This window comes from Callorhinus ursinus, unplaced genomic scaffold (assembly GCF_003265705.2).
Source record: "Callorhinus ursinus isolate GAN/ISIS: 27379988/994484 unplaced genomic scaffold, GSC_fseal_2.0 scaffold8, whole genome shotgun sequence".
In the NCBI taxonomy this organism is placed as follows: Eukaryota; Metazoa; Chordata; class Mammalia; order Carnivora; family Otariidae; genus Callorhinus; species Callorhinus ursinus.
Window position 1 is genome coordinate 70,858,174 of NW_027397070.1, and position 5,419 is coordinate 70,863,592.

The 5,419-nt window shown below is 52.1% G+C and overlaps 1 long non-coding RNA gene across 1 annotated transcript; it reads left to right on the forward strand.

Annotated features, from left to right (window-relative positions):
* The first annotated feature begins 423 nt into the window (after positions 1–423).
* LOC112822680 (uncharacterized) lies at positions 424–4,950 on the forward strand. Its single transcript, XR_003207757.2, has 3 exons — positions 424–603; positions 3,687–3,848; positions 4,279–4,950. It is a non-coding gene; the product is annotated as an uncharacterized lncRNA (long non-coding RNA).
* Positions 4,951–5,419: the final 469 nt, after the last annotated feature.

Here is a 5,419-nt window from a genome sequence, read left to right on the forward strand (position 1 = left end):
GAGGCTGCCGTATTGTGAGAAAGCTCAAACTGGCCCACGTGGCGAGATGCTCAGCCAGCCCCATACTGTTCAGACGTCACTGCGCTCTGGTTGCACCTGGAGGAGAGACTCTATTCAGCTAAAGCTTTCCCGAATTTCGGACCCCCCGGAAGCCTTGAGAGATAATAAATGATTTTGGTTGCGTAAGCCACTAAGTTTTGGCCTAATCTGTGGGGCAGTAATTGTGACCATGCACTGATCTTAGACAATGTCCATCTCCCCGTTACCATGGAGAACAGAAGGAGGGGCTTCCTGAGGACTTGAGACACTGTCCAAACCCCTGGTCCTCTGTTCTCACTCTGTGCACAGGTTAGCTGTGTGTGCGCACGTGTGTGTGTGTGTGCATGCACACATGTCTGCCCCACTAGTCCCATTTCTCTTTCCACTCCCAGAGCCTCTCAAAGTGCCTGGCTCACAGCAGTACCAGTGAATGTTAGCGGAAGGTCCGGTACGCTGGGACGCTCGTGTTTGTAGCCAGGCAGATCCTCCTTGCTCTCCAGCAAGCCATCCTGCCCCTCTAACCTCTTTTCCACTAGAGAATCCAGGAGAGAAGCTTCCAGAACAGTAAGTCTCTTTGTGGTTGCTCAGTAGGAGGGCTGGTGGCAGGCTGGTTAAAGATCTTTCTTCTTTGTTGGGAACTCTGGAAGTGTGCCCATTTCCAAAGGAATCAAACTTTGTCTGGACTTCTTCTCAGACTGCCCTCTGCATCTCCAGCCTTTTTGAGCAAGTCCCCAGTCTCAGGAGTGTGCTTCTGCAAGACACGCTGGAGTTTTCAAGGACCAGGAGAGCAGAGGAAGGCCAGGAAGGAGGTCATTCCTGGAGGCAGAGGTCTGGGGTTTAAGATGCAATTTAGAGGTGTTGGCATCGATCCCCAGCCCACAAAGGCTGCCCACTTTTCAGGCTTTGCTTAACAGCTGGGTCTAGGGGTCGAAGAGTAGGGAGAGTGACACACTGCATCCCCAGGAGGCTGAGGATGGTAGGTAGGGGATGATGGGAGGAGAGAGGTCGGCAGAGGAGTGATGGGGGAATGGTGAGTGGCAGGCATGTGGGGGAGACATTAGTGGTGGCAGGGAGCCCACACCTGACAGGATGTTAGGGAAGTGGGAGGGCATGGTGGGAAGAGAGCCATGGCGGGGGAAGACGGAGGTGGTGGCGGCCAGGATGGCGAAGGGTAATGGCGGGTGAGAGTGAGCGGTGAGGGAGGGGTGGTGGGTGGCAAGGAATGGCTTGGGGGGAGGTTACAGCATTTTTGAAAGGATCCTAACTTCGATGCATAGAACTGGATGATGCTATGTGACAAAAGGTATCAGGAGCTCTGTATTAGGCCATCTTGTTTTTCTGGACAAATGTCAGAGGTTCTATCGCATTATTAGTTTCAGGTCTTTTGACAACCCAGTGGTAGCTGGGCCCTTGTCCGGGGGCAAAAAGCACTGAAGAACGATTTCAGCGAGTTCACGTTCAGCCCTTCTTGCAGCCGGCCATCCTGGGGAGCCCTGAAGCTTGGGCAGAGGGGAGTGAAGAGGAGGGAGTGGGGAAGACCCCTCACAGGGCTTTACCCACAGAGGGGAAGATGCGGTCTCCCCCTGCCCACCACCACCTGGGCTGAGCAGCTTTCTGGGATTTACAAGCAGAACAGGCTCAGAGTAGATGCCATTCCTCACCTGTCCAGTGGGCATTGTGAGTTGTAGGAATGAATGAACATTTCAAAGATGCATAGGTGGATATTAGTTTTGACTGATCCTGGGGCAAAATCCTTAAAAATGGCGGGGAAAAAAAATGGAGTCAAGGTTCTAGACAAGCTGGGGAACTTCTCCTTGATCCTTTTCTAACATTTTTTTCTTTTTGGAATCAAGAAGACTCACATCCATTGGAATCAAAGCATGAAAGGAGCACCCAAGTCCCACTTTTTCTTAAAATTTCATTTATTTATTTGAGAGGGAGAGCACAAGCAGGGAGAGGGGCAGAGGGCGAGGGACAAGCAGACTCCCCATTGAGCAGGGAGCCCAACTTGGGGCTGGATCCCAGGACCCCGGGATCGTGACCTGAGCCGAAGGCAGACGCCTAACTGATGGAGCTGCCCAGGCGCCCCCCAAGTCCCACTTCTTGATCACCCAGGCAACTTCAGACAGGCCTGCGACTATGCAAATTAGTTCCCCACAGAGGGCAGAGTCCGAGGGAGGCCCCGGGGCCGGTGGTGTTCTTGCTGGGGAGTGGCCTGGAAGCGGCTGCTCAGAAGAGCCTTGTTCCGGGCACTGGCAGCTCAGTTTCTGCACTTGGACTTGCAGAATGAAGCGCCCCATCAGAATAGCAAAATCCCCAAACCAAAGTTAGAGTGTCCGACTTTGGTTCCTTCACCATCTGTGGGGGAATTTTTGAGTTTGCCTCATACTCAAAAAGAAACAGCAAGGGAGGAAAGGCCATTTCCTGTGACAGCCATTGGGGGCAACCACCCCAGGCTGCATCCTGAGTGCCTGAGTGCCTGAGTGCCCACCCCGCAGGGCCTCCCCCCGACTGGGGCATCGTGGGCAGCATCACAGGACGCTGTATGGGAGCCCTGCCCGACTGACTTAAATCCCCCACAAGAGGGGAAGTATGCCACCAGAGAGGCCCAGAGCCTGACCAAGACACCTGCGCCGGGGGCCACAGGGTCTGTAGAGACCCCAGGTGGATGCCCACTCCAGTCCTTGGTCCCTTTAATCATGTCCTCAAGGCTTGTTGGCCAGCTCTGGGTCCCCTGGCTTTAGGAAGTACAATACAGCTGGTGTTTAGCAAACTCTTGTTAGGCTGATGAAGCAGGGCTATTTAGGTGCCCTGCTAATTACAAAGCAGTCATTAGTGACTGAAGCCCTTTGACTGTCATTTCAGGTATCAGCACGTAGCAAGGTTAGGTCTTCCTGTGAAATGAGCTTATTTGGGTCCATGTTAAAAAATAGTAGAGGGAAATTCAAATGTGGTCGTTATGAAAACTCATCTACATTGCAAATCACTCATGGAAATTAATATCTTAGAGCCATTGATTAGCTAGAGGTGTAATGAGAGCATGAATTTGTGAATCTGCTGTTTTTATGCTCAACTACCTGGGACAGAGGACAGAGGTGATTTGGCAAATTACAGGGCTCATTAGATCCCTTTTGGCCTCCAGACTGGAAACTCCACACCTCAACTGCCCTCCCCAAGAACCGCTTCATAGACCCACCTCCACGAAAGGACGGCCAGACTGGATTCCTTCGTACCAGCTCACCCGACACTGGCTTCAGCTTACTCTTGAGGCCTTAAAATGCCCCAGAGTTTGGGCATTCTAGTTGTAGTTGACTTGAGTAATCATAGTTCACATGCTTCAGGTGAATAGCAAGACACAAGTCCACCTAGGCTGCCCCAAATACAGCCTGGCCAGAAAGAACGAAGTCAGAGCTGGTGAGGGTGGCGACTCCCTGGGAAGCAAAATCTTTAGTGTTCTGGAGTGGATTCTTGATCAGCCAGGGGTGGGGGGTGGGGACAGATAGCAGGCCCTGGGTTTCTTTTGTGTCCACGCAGAAGTGGACACAGTGGTGAGGTCAAGGGGTGGGCAGAGACTCCCCATCTTCCACAGCTCCCCAAATCCACCTCAGATCCACATACGAAGTAAAGGAATCATCTTGTTATGGCAGTAAGGATTCAAGACCAGTCCTTCAGACGCTCTTCTAGACAGATGATCACATCATAAACCTTGTGGAGATTCTGGAGCCGACACCAGCTCTGAGCCCAGTCCTGGGTCAGAGTCCTTTGTGGGGAGCTGCTTGTTGATGAAGTTTGACCGCGTGAAACTGGAGGTACGTGAAGTGGACAGGAAAGATGTGGCTCGGGACGGATGGTTTGCTTGTTCGTTCATTCATTCATTCATTCATTCATTCACTCACACATTCATTCGCTTGGCTAGATATTTTAATGGCTGCCTAGGGCCTTCTGCCAGGGAGAATGGTAGTGACTTCTGCCCCATCCAGGCCTGTGGCAGCCCTGGAGAGAGAGAGAGAGAGAGGGAGCTGACCCCGCAGACAAAAGCCTTCAGCCAGCTGGGTGATGGGGAAGCCAGGGCCCAGCGTTGTCCATGGAACCACTCAGGGAGAGCAGGAGGGATGCAAGCTGAGCGGCATCATCATGGTTTTCTTTTTTAATATAACAAAACTTGTTAATTCAGACTCTACTAATCTTGAGTGTTCCCTCCCAGAGTGGGTGAAACTTGTATTTGCTTGGCACACACAGAGATGTGTCAGCAGAAGTGAGGAAAAGAGCTTTCACACGACCGTAGAAATGACGCCGGAGCCGTGTCTCCTTGAGGACGGTGGCTTTTTGGACTTCTTCACCGGGACGCACGGTGAGAAAGATGCACGACCAGAACCAGCCAGGCGGAACTAGACCAAGAGTGTTACGGAACGATACCAACCCTCCCTCGGTGTGAAGCCTTCTGCTATTTTCCATTTTATTTTATTTCATTTTTTTGATAAGAAGCTGGTCATGCCCGCTCCACTGATTTTATGATCTACTGAGGGACTGGCAGCTGCGGGTTGAAGAACACTGCGCCCTGGGCACTGCGTAGGCACGATTCTCTTCATAGAGGCTGTGAAAGCCCAAGGACCAGCTCCTCAAAAAATGCTTTTCAGTGAATGGATAATTTCACATGGGCACATGGCTGGCACCCCTAAAAGTCCTAGGTTAGGTGACATCCCCCCCCCAGATTCTGGGGCAAATGTGATTTTTACCCATGGCAATCAATGATGAACACCTGCAATTCAAACAATCCCTCATAACCTGGGAAAGGTGGGCAGGTCCTTTATACACAGTGAGGACAAGGGCATCCAAAATACAGCGCTGCACCTTCCTTCTGGGCATCGGGGCACCTCTGGGGGACATGTTGGCCACATGGCCCCACTGGCATCATCCTCCTTCACAGCCCCCGTGGGGTAGGGCAGGCAGTCTTATTTCCGCTCTACAAAAGGGGAAACCCAGGGCCAGGGAGGTAAGGTACCTTCCTAAGATGATACGGTTTGTCATGAGTTGAGTTCTGCTTTTTCGATTCCTGGTCTAGCATTGTCCTGTTCTAGTGAATTCCTCTCTGGTTCACCTTTCCTAGGGAACTCATCACCACAATATTTTGGGGGGCCCTTTGGCAAGAGGAGCTGGGGACCTGACCCATGGCATCCTTCCTGCTGGGGTGTGAAGCCACCGTGTCGGGCCAAGGGCCCATTTGGAGGTGGATAGGGCAAATCCTAGAAATGCATGTTTTATTTGGAATTGCTCCAAATGGCTCTCACCCCCCAGGAAGAGAGAGAGTGAAGCATACAGAGACCTGGAGGAAGAGTGTCCTGGGCAGAGGGCACGGCACGGGCAAAGGCTCTGAGGACTG